The 19,309-nt window shown below is 34.9% G+C and overlaps 1 protein-coding gene and 1 long non-coding RNA gene across 5 annotated transcripts in view; both read left to right on the top strand.

The window, feature by feature from the left end:
- LOC139814096 (furin-like protease 1) overlaps nucleotides 1-19,309 on the top strand; it is a 226,583-nt gene that overhangs the window by 36,106 nt on the left and 171,168 nt on the right. The gene's annotated exons all lie outside the window — the stretch shown is intronic.
- Nucleotides 7,805-19,309, top strand: part of LOC139814097 (uncharacterized) — a 108,080-nt gene continuing 96,575 nt past the window's right edge. The window contains exon 1 of the long non-coding RNA XR_011732333.1: nucleotides 7,805-7,920. This is a non-coding gene — a long non-coding RNA (uncharacterized lncRNA). The remainder of the gene's footprint in view (nucleotides 7,921-19,309) is intronic.

Below are 19,309 nucleotides of genomic sequence, written 5' to 3'. Positions count from 1 at the left end.
TGTATGCAAACTAATATTAGGTGCGCAACTAAGTTTCCGGGTTTCACACATAAATGGCACCAATAACACATGTACTCGACTTACATGTTTGAAGTTGTCTGAAGTTATAGCTTGGACATCTGTTAACAATAACCAGGCGTTATACCAACACATATCGCAACGCAAAAATATTTTTCTAACAACGGAGATGTCGAGTTTTGTGCCACATAACAGCATTTGCGTCCAGGACACCATCAAAACGCTGAAATGGGATCTGCTACCGCCACCCGCCGTATTCGCCAGACCTGGCGCCTTCCGATTAGCACTTGTTCCGGTCGATGGCGCAGGCTTGGCTGGGCTACACTTGACCAATTTCGAAGAAGTGCAAATTGGTTGGATAAATGGTTTCGGTCCAAAGACGCGTCGTTTTATCGTCGCGGTATTCATGTATTGCCAGAGAGATGGCGAAAATGTATAGCTAGCGAGGGACGATACTTTGAATAAACCATTTTTTGTATTTATTGATAAAAAAACCCGGAACTTAGTTGCGCACCTAGTATTACTAAATGCAGAACATTTTTTTCTCAGTGCACCCATGTATTTTTCTTTTAACATAAAAGATGTGCGTTTTATAATATAATTATAAATGAGAAATTATCGTGATAAGTAACATATAAAATGCTAAAAATAAGAATTCGGGTTTTGCACAATATAGATATACCATTGCAAATAATTGCGTATAGTATAAGTGAGAAACGTATCCTTGAAGACTGATAATGGAAGTATAAGATATTTAAAATAATGATTTATAATTTGCAGAAAATGGAATAAGTGACGCCTGTAATTTAATGCCAGAGATAGTTTTAATTTTCACTGTTCCATAATTACCATCGTAGATTCAACCCTAATTTGCTCGCGAGCGCTCATCCAGGGAAGATTTAGGCGAGAAGTCAGCGGTAACTTTCAGTTTGCGACTCCAAATCGGGTCCCTGCATCGTGTTTCCCTTCGTAAGATAGCTCCGTGTTCTCTTCGGCTTCTTGCAACCGTGTAAAATTCATTTCGAATAGGGTGCTACGATAGGGTGACTCTTTGGGGGAGAGAACCATTTCCGGAATGGTAAACGAGGGCGCAATTCGGTAAGTGTGTGAGGAAAACGAATGAGAGTCAGAGAAAAATAATGGAGGAAAACAGGCCTCGCCTGCTTCTATAAGTTTGTTTGTGACAATCCGTAAAATTTGTCAGACGAACGGTGTTTTCCCTTATTTTCAATGTTATAATTATTGAAATTCTTGTTTCAAGCGTTCTAAGACGCTTTCTGAAAGAGATTTTATTTCGTTGAGCGTTGGTTAACAAAGTTACGTGTAAAATTTACAGTTATTTTTGCTAGGTACTACAGCTGGCTTAGTATACTATTCCCAAGAATTCCCTAATCTAGAAAATATGGACAAAAGGTTGGCATTCCTTTCTGAGAACAATTCCGACTATGCAAACGAGCAGCGCGAAAACGGAATGGAATAAATGTACAATGAAAAGAAGTGAGGAAATATAATAAGATGCGCGCGGAAGAAAAGCCGAGGAAAATAGTATTCATTCTTGTACGGATTCACGGCAATTCACGATTATTTTCTAGTTCATTGGCATCTTTTTATTTCCGTTTTTCTGCCGACTTTTTTGTGAGAGGAGAGAGAAAAGTCACGGTTCGTAAAAAATCTTTTTTTTTTATTCTTTTATCAAAGCGTGCCTTTTACAATTGTGTTTCCATATTTATGTAAAACGTAATGGATATCACATATTATCTTGATTGCAAATATTAGGGAAAAATTTCAGTTAAGTGTTACCCTTTTTGAAATAAAATCTTATTTTTTGCTTAATTTTCAAGAGACTTTTAGACAATATACTATAGTCAGTTATCTAAATATTGTTGAAAATTACAAATTTTTAATAGAAATTAACTTCGCAGTTTATTATACAAAAATATACTTCAAATTCATGTAATTGTAGATACCTAATCCATCATCTATTTCTCCTCCTTCTTCATCATATAACGTCATTAGTGATGTGTTATGATCTTTAATGGATAATGCCGTCTATATGTTATATTATTTGCATATAATCGCATATAATAAAAATCAGTAATAAAAAAGAAAAGATAAAACAACTATAAAATGTTTTATTATATAACATTTTTGAAAATAAAACTATTTTTTCTCCATCAATTTATGTCTTGCTTCTAATAAATTTTAAGATCTAGACTCGTGAAATTTTGGATGAAGCATTTGGTGTAGGAATAGTTTCCTGGTTTTACGATCCGCTCCAATTCCTGCGCGTTTTTATTTCTATGAGACGTGGGGTAAAAGGAAAGCCACATATATATTTCATATATTCTCCTAAAAAAAGTTGTCGTAGGTAATTGATGATTTTGCTTAGATTTTCTTGTATAAATTTGTCAAAATTTAACGTCAAGCTTATGTAAAAACTATTTACAAAATTGGTCAATTATCTGTCTAACGGCGATCAATAAAATTATTAAACAAATACCTAATAATATTTATTAAAAACATATTGCAGTTACAATCGATTCTGTAATGTATCGTTTCGTTTGATTTTGTTTTACATTTATTTTCAAATACATACACACAGAAAAATATCGTTCTATAGCCAAGAAAAGCAATTACTCATTTTATTTATTTGGTTTGAGTAACAGTTTTCTTTAACAAAGAATATTTTCTTAATATTAGTTTTAACATATACTCATCATAAGTATTAGAAAAGCTTATCATCATGTGCTTAAAAGAAGAATTTATTCTTCTTTCAAGTATATTCCGAAACTTTATCTAAGAAAAGCAACATAAGCTTGATTTGAATATTTACTGATTTTTTAGGTAAGAATATGAAATACTTGGCTGTAGAACGACATTCTTCTAGGTTAGGAGGTTTTCGTGCGCGGTCCGGAGAGGTACAGTTTAGAATATTGAAATTCCTGTCATCAGGTGGACTTGAAATCCGGTTCCTCGTGGTTATGAGTCTGATACTTTATCACTAGGCCACATCTCTGATTATATTTTTAGTGCTGCAGTATCTAGTTTTGACAGAAAGTAATTCATTAATTTCAAGTATATTCTGTAAATTTTATCTAAGAAAAGCCACATAAGCTTGATTTGAATATTTACTGATTCTTTAGGTAAGATTATGAAATACTTGAAATCAATAAATTACTTCTGTGAAAACTAGATACTGCAACACTAAAATATAATCAAAGATGTGGCCTAGTGATAAAGTGTCAGACTCATAACACGAGGAACCGGGTTCAAGTCCACCTGAAGACAGGAATTTTTATATTCTAAACTGTAAGTACTACCCCTCCGCACCGCGCACGAAAACCTCCTAACCTACATTCCACTTAGGAACTAAAGAATTAAAAAAATTAAAAAAATAAAAATAATATTAATTGTAATCATCAAGAATACAAATTCTTTTTTGAAGTAAACGATTATTCTAGATGAATAAAATTTTTACTTGATTCAAATAACGGATAAACTTCTCTCAAGAAAATGTAATATCTTTATTGAAGTACATGCTTCTCTTCCGTGGACTCTATATTGTAAGTAAACAAAATGTTCGTATTAATTTAATATTCTTGTTTCAAGTACTAAACTTGCTAAGATCTAGAATATGTTTTGAGTAAATGTGATACTTATGACCGACTTTATGGTAGATTTGCTCATATATGAACTTATCAAATACTTGAATCAAGTAATATTAACTTGCAGGTAGTTTATATTTTTTCTGTGTGTAGATTTAGCCACGAACTGATCTAACGAAAAACATATCGATTGCTTTATAAACTTATTTTCGTGGAAATTGCATGAAGGCGATATATTTCCGAAGCGTTTCATCGAACATGAATCCTCGCAACGGCAGAATATGGTTCCTCTAGCAGAAGTCCCTCCCCGTGAGAAATGTCTTAGCGAATCGCAAAGTACCTATTTATTCGATTCGAACAAGGGTTGGCAGATGATTATAAAAAATCTCAATACCATATAAAATGGAAATCGGGTACCTTGATAGTATTTCGTAGGGACCGTAATTTTCCAACAGCGGAAAAATAAATAATTCTATTTGCCAACTTAAAATTTATACCGACTAAGAGAAATTTAAAGAAGAATATCGCACCGCGTCCATGACAAGCGGGCTAGTTTTACAAATCCCATGATTGTTTTGTAAATCCCATGATGGTTTCGCGTAATATAACATCATGTTGCAGTTCTTTCTGTTCGAGAAAAATTCATATCCTAAAAGATTCGACATATTTTCTTTATAGGGATGAGAGAAAGGATAGGATTACAGATAGGAAGCTTGAAGTTGAACATTTTTATTTTACTTTGTATTTCTTTTTACTTACACAATGTGCAAACACGTTTTATATTTTACATCATTGTGTCAAGGTATATAAATTTGGCATATCGAAAAAACGTCAAAATCACTGAATGTTATCTAAACGTTACCGTAGAAATGGATACAAATTGATGTTGCGCGGCTGCAATTGCGGTGGAAAATAAAAGTAGCTATCGCAAAACGCTGAATTCATTAAATTTCCGCATGAACGATTAGAGACTACTTCGATATCGGCAAACGAGTACTGGCAGTATAATCTAAAACGATTTACGACAATGCTGTGTTCTAGTGGAGCAGGAAATAATGCCTCTATTCTGGCTGAATGTGATTTGTCGGCAAAACTTAATCGCGGATTTATCATTTGTCGCACAATGTTATTTATATGTTATATCGTTCGATTAAGATTTTTGCTCTATTTTTCTATTCATGCAGTATATTTGTCTTAATACATTTTGCAGTTTTTTTATAAATTAAATTTTGAGAGAACATGGTTAGGTATAATTATTTTAATATAATTTTAATTTGGTATTTATATAATTTATAAAACTGTAGGTCCCATGGCTTGTGAATAACCTGCGTGCGCACCACAAGCACATGACTTTGGGAGAGGCCCAGGTCCGACTATATAGGACTGTTGCGCCATTATGAATGAATGAATTTATATAATTATTAAAATGCTCAGGCTAAAACTTAGAAAACAGTAATAGTTAAACAAGATTTTGTTAAAGAATATTTCGAGTTTAAATAAAATTTGATGTAATTTCTTGCTACTTCTTCTATATTGAAAGTATCTAATGATTATTTAATGTTTTAAACTTTTTGGTTAATGGAGAGTTGCAAAATTTAAGTAACTTGTAAATATATAAAGATATTACTCATTATTTATTATGTGAAAGAAAAAGAATGAACGTATACACGCCCGTGAATTGATTTTCTAGCACGAATCTAATATCGTGCGAAATGGCATTTGATATCGAAGTTTTGCAAGAGAGATTACGAGAAAGAAGTTACGATTTGTGTTTAAAGGTTGCTGAATATCAAGAACATTCACCAGTATAGCAAGAAGTAAAGTGCATAAAGAAGTGCAATACTTCATCACTATTTAGTCTGAAATATCATAGTATATTTTATATATTTAGAATGTTCTGAAAGCATCGGTATGAAATATTCTAGCTTGTAGGATTGTGACATGCGAATTAATCTTGAGATATATGCAAATAGACCATCAGAGGGAAATTTATTTTACCTTTAACTTGAGGAAGATATTAATATAGATCTCGCAAGAAAGGCAGTATGTCGTACTATATTGCTTAAGAGGAGAATAATATTCGATTTAAACGTAGGGGTCATAGCGCAACACACTGATCGAAATTGTTCTTCAAACGATCGAGTGAACAGATAGACTTGTACTTTCCATCAAACGTGTTGGCCCAGTACAAGCGCGCCGGTGCACGAAAGCAACGGTGAATAAAAGGATACATCACGCTCGTTATATCTCGGTAAGGTAACCAAAGATACCTGCCCGTTCGAGTTGGATCAACAGGTAGCACTTGCCAGGAGCGTACCATGGGAATAGCATGACGAATACTAGAAGTTTAAAGCGGCGATTCGATCGATGAAGAAACGCTAAATTTACGTTTCGCTTGTTAAATCGCTCCGTTGGTATTTTACAGCCAAGAATTATAATTCCAAGAATTTCATCCTCGAGCTTTATATAAAGTCATAATTATGAGATTAAAAATGTTCGCACACACTGCGAAGCGATAATAAATGTTCTTATAAGATTCAGCCGACAAATTTTTTAACTATATATATTGAATGTTTGATGCATTTTATATAATGGCTCTTACAGACAAATTTTTTTTAAACTATATATATTTAATTTTGTGATGCATTTAGTTTAACGCGCGAAAATGACCACTTAATTAGTTTGAAGTCGAAAATAGGGGAACACGAGCTTTGCCAATTTTCCCCGGCGTTTGTCCGGAGCTCAATATCGCGGCTATGCAGCTTCGCGAAAGTAATAACATGAGCAGCTGGCGCCCAACAGCTGTCCTTTATGAACATGGATATCAAAATGGAGCTCCTTGTATCGGAAGCTACGTTTTTATATGACGCTTCGTTTTGTTCATGAACCATTCACGAGATATTGTTACATTTTGATACTCGCGTCCTCGAACTTTTTCTTCGCCGGAGAGAAAATATCAAATGTCTGTATCGGACACACCCGGTGAAAGGACTGTCGTGGCACAGATGTGATCTGTGCGTGTTTTTCTTTAAATTATTATAAAATTGAAACGTAACGAATAATATCTATAAGATATTTAAACACGGGAATCACATATACGTACACAGAAAATTCCAAACGAATTTTTGAAGAGACAGAATGGTCGTACTATGTTGAAACAAACAATATGAATTAATTGATATTTTCTCTTTAGCGAATAGAGAAACCTTATTAAAATTAGAGATGTTGATTTTATTGTAAATTGTAATTACTTGCCCGATCGGTACATTGCGTATCTCGTATAACTACTAACTAGCCGGAATGCATTAAATTGCATTCTGTTCCCTTCGCGTTATCTTGGACAGTTATGTCACGAATTGGAGGTTTCGATACGTCATGCCTGACGGCGTTATTACGTATCGTATAATAGCGGTAGATGCTGCAAATCAATCTCGCGTGATTTGTACATTTAAGCGGCACCCCAATCTTTTCTATCCGCTTCGACATATTGCAACGCGTGTATCTCGATTCGCGTTACTTTCCGGATGGACCATCCGGCGGGAGCAATGTGAAAAAAATATTCAGGTAGCAATTAACGCAATACCAATTTGATCTATGACAGTATAAAACGGATTTTTCCAAGTTTTTTTATACCTAAAATGCCCGACGCGTTTCAGCGAGATGGAAAAATAATCCATGAATGATTTTATATTCGGTCATACATATTTAAATATTGCAATTTTCGTTCCGCGCTGATTAATCTGCTTGATCGATTAAATCGCAATAGCGTACCATATCGTGTTTTTTTTTCATGTAATACATTTTATTATAGTCAAAATTTATACCAGGGAAACTATTGATGCAAAAAGTGACAAGCATAATCTTTGATCTCTGGTGAAGAATTAATTCCGAATATTTATAATAAAATATATTAACCATATTTATGTCAATTAATATTGTCTACAGCAATTGAATCTTTTGCTCGAGAGCGGAGAGATTTATAATATCATACTTGAGAATATTAATTTTCGTCAGGAAATATTTCGTCCTATTACTTCGTCTCTCGTCCAACCGACCTATACGGGATTCAGGCTTAAGCGAGCGATTCATCATTCCGGTATTCCCGCGCTCCTTCGACCCGTGATTTATCGTTCCGCAAAACGCGCGATGTGCGCGCCGCTGCGAAGTTCTGAATTATTGTTGCCGTGTCGGCGCATCGGGATACATCGTGCCTTTTCTGAGATGCACTTGCGAGGAAAAACTCGAGCGCCTGTAGAGTGAACAGCATTCGACGAAAGTGTTTTTAATACATCTATAGGTATGCATTTTCGCTTACATACACACACACATTTTCGATACAAATAAAAATAGAAATTATTTAATATCCTTAATCTGTTCAGAAATACACTTACACCTAATGCATTTATTTTAAAGATATATGCAATTAAACATTTACAGATATGTTTCCTATTTTATTTTACATTACGATTTATTTATACCTTAACTGACTAGAAGAAGGAAGGATATACATAATGCTGTTTTTTTATTTACAATTTAAAAAAGAATTATAAAGAATTATATAGTGAACAGATTAAAGTATTACTTTTTTCATATAATTTGTATGAAAGACATTTTATGAAGTATATGTATATTAAGAGCTAAATTGACACAAGTGTTTTCTGATTCTCTTGACTGTGATTAATCTAACGAACCGTATATATTCGCAGTAGGCGAACGTGTAAATCATGACAATTATCTCCTGCAGCGAAGCATTAAATATTCGTGAATTACTTCGCGCGTAAGCATGCAATTTATTTCAAATTACCTCGATCGTCGATCTGGTCGAAATTCTGCACAATGTTTATATCAATGTCAAATAAACATTGGAACAGAGAAGAAAAGAAAGGGAGAAAGGTGAGAGATAAAACCAGACATATCTGGCAGGTATCTCCTCATGTGTTTTCAAATGTCGAGAAGGATGCGTTTAACGAACGCTAATTCGCGTCGCCGGTTTCTCGCTGTTCCGTGATAATTTTCGAGTTTCATCCTAGCGCGGTTCACCGAACCGCCCGTTAACACTTCGACTTAATTAATAATCTCATCGCAGCTCGCCATGGCGTTTGCATTTCTGCCGTCATTTGTTATCGTTTTATCGTCGCGCGCGCGAATTGTACTTCGCGCGCGAGTCGACATCTGGACATATTCGTGAAAACAGGAAATTGCTTCGCGTCATTCAAAGCCCTGTCGGGGTTTTGAGCAACGCGTTTGATATAATTAATCCGCAAATGTCGTGAAAAATTACACGGCATTTCAAAATCACACGATATGTCTGGCATTTGGAAAGCAATTAAGCAGAAAGCGATTAATAATCGTTATTAAAGCTCATATAAAATAAGCATTGACTCCGCATTACGATAATTGCTTTGCACAATAATGCATTTGCACGAGCATTGCATTATACAATAATGTTGTTATTACAACGTTTATAATGCAAATACTCAACGGGTTAATGCAAACTCGAGTTGTATTCGGAGTGTGATCTAGCAGTTTTCGAGTCGGCGACAACTTCCAGTTAAGTTTCACTGTCCCTCTGCGCCTTGGTTAATTAATAATCCCATTGTTTGACGCGTCTTTCACATGACGCGTCTGCCACCTCGTGTCGCTAAATAATGAAAATGCAACCGGGCGTCGCGGTCGTTCCGTATGATCGCTTCGAGGTAACATTTTATCGTGCGGTTAATTAAGCATTTTGACTTGTCGTGGAATTAATTAAGCAACCCTGACTTAAGCATCGCGGTTCAATTTGACTTCGCGTACGACGAATTTTGCCAATCTTAGTGATGTTATTTTTCGTCATAACATTTATTTTTGTCATAATTCTTAATTATATTACTAGTTTATATTTCAAGAAGCTTCTCACTTTTAAGTTAAAGTTTGTAATCTTAGTAATGGCGTGTATATATATATGTCCAATTTTTGAATCTTATCGTTTAGACGTAAAAAACTTTCTTCATCTGGTAATTACAGTTCTTTATATAATTGTATAGGTTATATAGATCAAAAATTTAGAAACGCGTACATTTATGTTCTCCTTTCTCGACGTGACGTTCTAATCGTTGTTTTTGCTTCTTGAGAGCAAAGTTGAAGATCGATCGCGCGATCGCATGGCTTCAATGGAATTTATTGGGTGCAGCTTTGTGTAACGGTTCACGGTGATTTTGCTTCTCGTTTCTTTTATATTTGTATAGATGATTCTCAATGCGCTACACGTCGCCTGTAATGCCACACGGCGCCTCTTTAGATCCATTACATTGGAACGTTAGCCGAGTTTAGATTCCATTACCTGTGAAATAAGCGAGACGTGTATAGTACGTTGCAGAAAAACACGGTATGTAAAACACGGGGGCCAGTCTTCCTCCGTAACATATAACGAATTGCACATACTGTGGAAGAGGCAAAGAGGATTTAACCGCAAACGTGTATTTATCGTTTAATTAAATCTCCCGGCTTAAATTAGTTTCGTATCGCTTCATCTGTAACCCGGAAGTTACATCCGAAACAAATTACAAACAAGAAGGCGGCAGTTTTTAGTAGTTATGCTTTTTAGAATCCTTTCTTTATGTACGAATTATTTTTTGTATTTTTAATTTTCTTATAGACAGATTTATAATAATATTTCAAATTTTACTAATTATGACAGAAAACTGGCGTTTTAAATATTATGACAATTTTATAAGTTTTTATACTCAGTTTTATAAAAAGATGGATTTCTGAAATAATAATTCTTTATTATATGCGTGCTAAGATTACTGTGTACCTATCTTTAATAATAAAAGTAAATCTAATTTATTTTTCAAATTGTGACAATTAATGATAGATCAATAGCGAATATGTATTATTGATTAATAATGCTTTGCTGATAATATCGTGAGCGTGTGTCTATTTGATCGATACTGCGCTCTAGAATATGCAAACTGCTCTAATGATCAATATATACCCAATCGATTATCGGCCAAATTACTATTTGTTTATCGAAATAACAGAATAATTGACTAATAAAGTTCGCCATAAAATCACGATACAATGTTACTTAATTAAAAACTTAAATTATAAAGTTAGCATACCTATATGACACTAATATACAATGATAAATATACAACCTATATAAAATAGAAATAATATATCTACAGTGTGGTTTCACCTCAATGGTGCTAGATTTGTGAAGTTAGCACATTTTTCAATTTCGATTTTTTAGTTTAAATAAAATAATATGGATCTTTGTTTAAAGTTTACCAGGAACTGTAGAACTATAGAAAATGTTATTAGAACTCTTCATGTTTTTTTAAATTTGTTGAATGTTGTGTTCCTATTTCACACACGCCTCAAAATATTCTGTAAATCTGCCTTAAACTGCGCTCTTTCAAAATTGAAGTCATACTTTTCTGCAATTATTGCAGAAGTGTATTCTTATCAATGTCTTCAAGAGAGTCTATTTTCGCTATTCGCCTTTTTCGTTAAGGTGAAAATTCTTTCAGATCTCTCTTCAATTAGCGAAAACAAATACTAATTTAGGTCTTTCATAAAAGCAAAATGGCGTAAAGCGAATGTTCAAAAGCGGAGGATATTTGTATCGATATGCAAAATCAAGTAATTAACTGGATATATCATAATTAGCTTATGTAATTACTATTTATAATTACAGGTGGAACTAAAAAGGCAATAAAAGGAAATATTAAAATATTATTAAAATAAAAGGAAACATGATAAATATTTTTCATGAATTGTGAAAATAAAAATAATATAATTTCACATATTATAAAATTTTTTATACAATTTAGAAATATTAAAATATCCACAAAAGTCATAGTTATTTAAAAATTACAGCTTCCAGCGCGTGTTAACAAAAATCAACTCTCTATTGACTTCTATCTCTAATTCTTTACAATCATAATTTGCCGAGACAATCACATTTGTCCTGTGACTATGAGCTGACCAAGCCAGAAATAAGCACTGAGAACGCAAAACATTCGGAGATTGAACGACAAAGATCCGAATACTTGAGGTTCGACTGGAATGACACCCTACATTAGAGCAATAAAACTTTTGAACAAATGTACATGTAGCCTCCGGCTTATCGGATTTCGATAGACGCGATTTTGCTCTTGACTCCTCTAACAATCGACATTTTTTTAAGCTGCAGTTACTTATCTGTGCAAATTCTTTAAGCCTTAAAATAAAATTTACAACATTAATTACTTATGATCCGTGAGATAGCATCCGATCTTAAAGTTCTTCAACTTCGTATTACATAGTCTATGTGATTGTATTGCACTTAAATCTTACAAAATTCAGCATGCTCTTCAAGATGCCGGACCTTCTTTTTTCCCTAAGGGTGCGTCTTGACGTGAAAAAATAGAGTGTAATAGGCTGGAAGGGTCGGATCACGAAGGGAGGCAAGGTTCACGTGGCTGTCCGATCGAGTCGTCTTTCTAAGAAAGGGAGGAAGCGGCTAGAAGGGTCAAGAAAATCCGAGGATGGTTGCTTCGGATACGTTCGCCTAGAGTTTCCCGTTCTCAGGCTTTAGTCGATATTTTCCTGGCCGGGCGAACCGACGCTTACTATCCGAACTGTAAATAATTCAATGGAACTCGAAATATCGTTTCTGTAGTTTTGTTTCCTTCTACTAAACTCTGCGATTATTTTTTTAATATTAAAAATTATTTTATTACATGTAGCATAAAACTAATGATCTGAGAGTTATAAAAGCGCATATTGAGCAGTATGCATTTACGAGGATAATGTTAACACAGTAGAAAATGTGTACGTGAAAATGTACATGTTTCCCTAATATAATTTTATTATATTTATGTATAAATAATAATTATATTTCACGTATCACAATCTCAGTCTTTTATTATCATATTATTTACTTATTTACTTATTTAAAACAATCAAATTTATCAATTATATGTACATTTTGCGTAGCAATTTTAGCAGTTTATTACTATATTATTTAAAACAATGAGGTCTTTTAGCTTTGAGATAAATCTTTATGAATAATGGGGGGAAACACAGCTGTAAGAAAATATCGGGAAAAACTAGCGTGTATGGCGTTTTCCTACAGAGATATCCAACATGCTCGCCACGAACATCTGTAACGTCTCGAAGTTGGGGATGCTGCTCCCTCCATGAAATCGTTATAGGGAATTCTTTTCGTGTCTATGTGTGCTTCCGCCGATCGATATTCGCATCTCGCGCGGAACGACGCCTACATCTCTTCCCTTAAAGCTCACGTGCACTTGTAAAAAAATAATTTCTTCCTTCCCTCGTAGTGCCGGCCTGATCTTACGGAATCAGGTGTGCTACGAGAACAATATAAAAAGTAAAAACAATAATGGATATGTGGAAATTGGTCTTCGGACAATCCCAATGTTATACCCAGTCGAATAACGTCACTTAATTGTACGTCGCGATTCTCTCGCGCACCTGGAACCACAAATTATATAATGCTCACGCGGAAATCATCTTTGTGCCGATTTAATTCAACGCAATATTGCCGCAGTAATGCGCCGGACATTGATATTCGGAGCATTTTGATATTATAGGGGGCATCCCCCCGAACTTCTGCTTGTTTGCACAAACATAATATAGGTAATGCGGAAAGGGAGAACGCACCCTCGATGGGAACGAATATTTGCATGCGTGGTGTTTGCGCGTGACCGGAATTGTATTAATTAAATTCATTTAGATCCGATATATATCATACGGTGTAAATTGAGGTTCGTCATACGTGCAGTTTGCTCGGGAAACGGCGTGAATCCTGTTTTGGAATATGTCACGCATAATTAGTAACTAGTACTAATTATAGTGATAAAAGAAGTGCTAGTAATGAATTTGTTATAATAACTTTATCATGATTAGCGGTAATAAAAGCTACATATCTCTAGAAAGAAGAAATGTCGTAATATATTTTACAATAAAATTATTGGACGTTAGACAGTCGTTAGCCATTTAAATAGTCATACAAGAATTAAATAATTTTATAATGTGAGTCACAACTTTTTTTAATAATGTAAAAATTAACTTAAATCGATAAAAATTTAATCTTAATGAAAAATAAGGGCAAGAAGAGCGCTACTACAAAAATAAAATTTCCTAATATCTGCAGCTAAAATACTAAAACAAATACTTTTTCGATATTTCTATATGTACAGATATTACGCATTGTATATTTCTAATATGCATGAGTGTTTATGCAGTATATTATTCTGATTCTGTTCTGTAACACTAAAATAACTTCTAAGCCGCTTGCCTTATCGCACAAAATACTTTTACGCTACTTATAACTAAGAGGCTATAGGCAAACGATGTTCTCCCTTGTTTTTCGATCGATATACCCTATACTATGTCGCTTAAGCGCAACGTTATCCAAGTAAGGCGTAGGATGTCCTTGCTGGAGTTACCTAAGTCTCGGCTAAAGGCCGTTTTCGTACCCGGTTATTTAAGATTACTCTCCGGGGCCTGCCCCACAATTTATGAAACTCGTAATGGGCTCCCCTAGGCGTAACCTTCTGCCGACGTATAATGATTACGCGGGTGCCCGTGACGGCGAAATAGGAACTCGGAGTTACATTTAACGACTCCCCCCGTGCTGTTAAATCTAACTGACGCGGCCAAATTTGTAAGATGAGCCACGATACGCATGATTTGGATTGTTCGATATAAAATGATATATAACGAGCCGAGAGACTATTGTTCTAATGCTAAAAAGAACGGTTCGATTAATTTATAATTTCTGTAGAATTTCCTTGAAATCGATCGTTAAAATTATAATTACTTTTATATCATTTCAGATTATTGTATAACGAATTGTAATATAAATATGAGCAATTGTTTACTGTTGATAAATTTCAAATCGAGCGCTTTGAATCAATTTCTCTGAGCAAAGTAATAAATATATGCGTTAAAGTCGATGCTAAGATCAATCTTGAGTTAGACGGAAATCGGCCGAATCACTTCTTTACGGGTTTGATTAAGGCCAAACTCGTAAAGCATTTCCCATCTCGCTGGGACATGCTCTCTCTTCTCTTCTTTGCCAGCTGCTGTATTTCCCCTCACAAAGGAAGACACGTTTCAGATGAAAAGAAGCTCACGGCCGTGCAATCCTCGTTTCTTATCGCGCGCGCTTAACGTATTGCCCCGACATTATCTCTTTATTGCTCAATAATTCGCGAATGCCTTTGTTTCGTTTGCGAATCACTATCAATATCGAAGTTGTTCTTCTCTATTGCCTATTGTATCCGGCAAAAAAAAGAGCGAGAGATATGCATTATACATTGTATCAAAACGAACAAAAAACCCGCCAATATTCCAGCGAAATTCACATCGTGCGCGATACTGCACGATTGAGCGGCGGTTCTTTTCATTCATTCGACACCTGATGCCCATTATTTTTTGCTCCATATCCGAAATTAGATCACTATTAGGTTCCAGGTGACAATCGATGTACGTATGCATACGTCATGTTTGCTTAGTATCAGCATGCGGTAATTTATGGATACAACCGTCTGGCCGGAGGACCAAATCGAAATTTCGCCGCAAACGTGCCGGCAATTTACGAGTTACAAACGTTCTGCGTTTATAAAAGCTGTTTTTCGAAATGTTAGTAGGACGAGTAATTATTTTTTCTTCAATTACGATCTCTTTTGAAAATATGTTTTCAACGAGAAAAATTCATGCTTGATATATTTTCTTCGAGACGACAAAATAATTTGTCTGATAATAAAAATTGCATACAATTACTTGAGTTCAAATTTGATGTCTCGAATAAGATAAATGAGAAAATGAGCAAACTCTTCAACGTGCAGTATAAAAGCTGTTTGCATTTCGGTGTAGCATTTGCTTTGACGTATATCTGACACATCAAATACCGCGGAAAACGTTTTACGTATCTCCGAGAAAAACCGCTGCGAGTGAGGTTGCCCATCCGGATTTTTTGCCGAATACCACTTAGAGATCGCAATCGATTCAGTTTTTCGCGACGCGCTCGACGCATCGACCGACATTACAGCTTTATTGCGCAATAATTCGCGGACGGAAGGGACTCCTTCTGCTCTTGGCGGGAAAATGTCGAGAGCGTCGTTTCTCCCCCTCCCTCCTCCGTCCTCCCCTCGCCGCCGTTTCCACCCCTGAAATCCGTCCTCATGGTGAAGCACAATGCAGTCTTGGCTCAATTCATTAATGGTCGCATACATCGTCCGAGCAGAGAGATGTACGAGGCAACCCCCGTAAAGTCGTCGGGAGTAGTAAAGTGTCGCCTTTGGCCAGCCTCGGGGACGCCATTATCTCTCCTTCTCCTATATAGTAATCCCCTGTCACGCTCTTAAACGTGTGGCGCAGTTTTGCCGCTTTCTCCATCGTTTGTCTTGTCTCTTATTCTTCTTTGGCGAGATTGCAAACCCATATACGTACGTATACAATCTGTACAATGTGAAAGAAATGCATTTATTATAAGCAAGTAGTATATATGCTTCGCGTAAATTAATTATTTGTTTGTTTTATTATTCAAGAGACTGGATAGTTAACAGCAGCAATTAAGCATTTAAAATGTCAATTGTCATACAATAATCACTGATTAGTCATAATATTGATTTGCAGTAAGAAAAAGAGCGTGACGTATTTGACTGCGTAATGGCATTGTATAATAAAGTTGAATTATATAACAATAATGGCGTGTTAGTGAATATGCACTTCGCAAGATATGCTGAGCTCATAAAAAGACAGTATTTACGAAAGAATTGCCTTTGGCTAGTCATAATGGCGCCGTTTTCTATGACGCTCTTTTTATGTGTCTCTTATTCTCTTCCTAAACGACACAGTCATGTCACTTTTTTATGGATAAAAGTATCAGGAAATCATTTTTCAGTAATTGTGATTAAAAATTTGAAATCTATTAATGTTAAAAAGTTCAATATTTTATTTTCCCAATCAAAATGTTGATTATTGGAAGCTAATAACACATCTAATTCGGCAATATTTTACTTTTGTTATTTTAATTGTTGTCATTCTACTTAAAATTCAGGTCCATTTCAGGTAACTCAAAAGACTTAGATTGTAATTCATGACATGTCTATGAACAGAATAGCAATAATACCGAACGGCTTTAAAACCTCTATGGGTTTGCGATTGAGTATGCTCGAAGCGAAAGGATTAAAACGAATTCACGAGACATGCTATAGTTATTCTTTTATGGTATACGATATTTCTTTGTCGAGAAAAGGAAAAGGGGAAAGCTCAAAGGCGTTCCATTCACGTGCAGTACGTGTCATTAATACCGGAGAAGCTCGAAAAATCTCGTATCGGCGGATCTGGCCACCAGACGGAACACTTCGTGCAGCGAATTCCGCGGCGAGGAGTGTCGGGAAGCGACGCGTTTAACGCGGAAACTTAATTTGCGAGAACTCCCCTGGAACTCCCCAGCGAGAGATACCTTTTAATTCTCTTTACCTTTCCACGTTACTCGCCGCTTTGTCGGAACGAGTCGGTTTCGCGCGAAAACTGTGATAAGAGTTGCAATAAAAGCAGAATGGGCGTTGTCTTTATTTCAGCTACGGAACGTACGCTTGACCGCCATAAATATCTCTAGGGTGGAATTGTTATTTGCAAATAGTTGGCTATAGTAATTGTTAATTGTCGTTATTACACAGATAGGGTTGTGCAACTAGATTATATACACATACACTGTTGAATTTATACACTGAGAAAAAAATGTTTTGCATTTTAATAAATATTAGTTTGCATACAATTGTGATTCCATTTACTAAAATGAAGAGAATTTTTCTTTTTTATTAGTACCTATATGTGTATTTACTGAGAAAAAAATATACTATTAAAAAGGAAAATTTTCTTTATTTTAATAAATGGAGTCACAGTTGTATGCAAACTATAATATTTATTAAAATGCAGAACATTTTTTTCTCAGTGTAGGGTCAAATTATACTCAATTTGAGTAATTTGAGTAATCTTAACGTATAGTTAATTTAACTAAAACAATGTTAATTTGACTAAACCAATGGAGTTAAAATAATACTATTTTGTTTTAAAATAATAAATTTTAACGCATATGGTAGTTAAAAATAACAAAATATTATTTAACTCAAGGTATTGGTTTAAATTTTATCCTTTAACATTTAACAGTGCATAGCACTGCTTGAGCAGTAAATATAGATTATAGATGAACTGTTTTTTCGTAACACCAATTAATCTCTTTTAAGTAAAATCTTTGTTAAAAAAAGTGAACGCGATGGAAATGCTATTTGCATCTCTATGGAACTTCGATCAAGAGGATTCTCACGGAATCCTCGAGATTATGTCGAAGTTCTCACTGTCAAGTTTTCCGCCGAAGCGAGCGCGACTTCGTCAACTCTCGATGTAACCCCCGTGACAGTCTGTAAGAGCGGTAGAGAATCAAGTTTGAGGCGCGTCTAGTTTTGCATCTGCGGGAGATATCTTCGTGCACGAAATGCAAATCGTGACAGCGAACTGGAAATAGGTATGCCTTCCACATGAAAATGCAGGTTCTCCGGATAGATAGGTACTCCGGTAAGTTCTGCTACGAGGAAGTCGACTTCTACTGTTTCAGAAGTCGCTGGTCGCTGTTGTGATCACGTGCCAAACAGGATCATGTACACTGTATACATCGTCGATAACAATAAGCTGCGGGCTAGAAAGAGGAATAAAGATACTCGTACAGATTTATCAATCTTCATAGAGATAAAGTTTTGTGGTATTTTTCGATACTCTGTATATCTTCTCTCAAATTAATCTGCTTTCGATATGTTGTAAAATCTATAAACGTAAATTCTGTGAAAAGCACTCACACACATTCAATTTGAAGTAAAGAGTTCCAATATATAGAGATAAGCATCAGAGATAATCTCAAAAGCATGGAATAAAAGCGGCGAACTTTTAATTGTATAAGAGATTTTCTCTGATCCTAAGCGGATAATCGACTTCGTTTTGTGCAACGTGGATCCGTTTTGAGATTCGAAGAGATGGCAGTATTGATACAATATATTCTTTATTGGTATGATATACGAATTCTTCTAAAGTTCGATTGCAGCGTAATAGCGATTGATTACACTTGTTTGAATAAAAACAATATGTGTTTTTTTTTAATTTTTATTTACAGAGAGAGTGAAATATGTTTAAGTTTAAGCACTAACATTTCGAGAATTTATTTAGCAAAATAGCTTCTCTTTAAAATGCACACAATATGCAAATTTAAAAATATTATTTTATCTAATTTTGCGAAATTTATCGATGTGTTGCGATCTCTATTCAAAATAATAAATTATTTGAAGAAAAGATAAGCGTTATCATAGATTACACGTATGCATTTAGATATATGTTAGTATATTATGCGTTATTTTCTTGGATTTCAATCAAATTATTGCGCTGCGACGCGATGGATTAAGTGTCTCTTCAACTCCAATAATATGATTATCGTAGAGCGATATTAAAGACGTCACTCAAACTGAAGGATTACCGACATTCATTGTTCTTTCGAGGAGCTCATTGGAAGCATGCGCGTAGACAAAATTAATGTCGGCTCTTCCAGCATTTTAATATATATTGATTTGTACTTATTTATTAATTTATTAATCTTGTTAACTTTAATATTTATTAAATGGTTCTATAGAAGACTT

This window comes from Temnothorax longispinosus, chromosome 6, assembly GCF_030848805.1.
Source record: "Temnothorax longispinosus isolate EJ_2023e chromosome 6, Tlon_JGU_v1, whole genome shotgun sequence".
In the NCBI taxonomy this organism is placed as follows: domain Eukaryota; kingdom Metazoa; phylum Arthropoda; class Insecta; order Hymenoptera; family Formicidae; genus Temnothorax; species Temnothorax longispinosus.
This window is presented reverse-complemented; position numbering and strand designations above follow the sequence as displayed.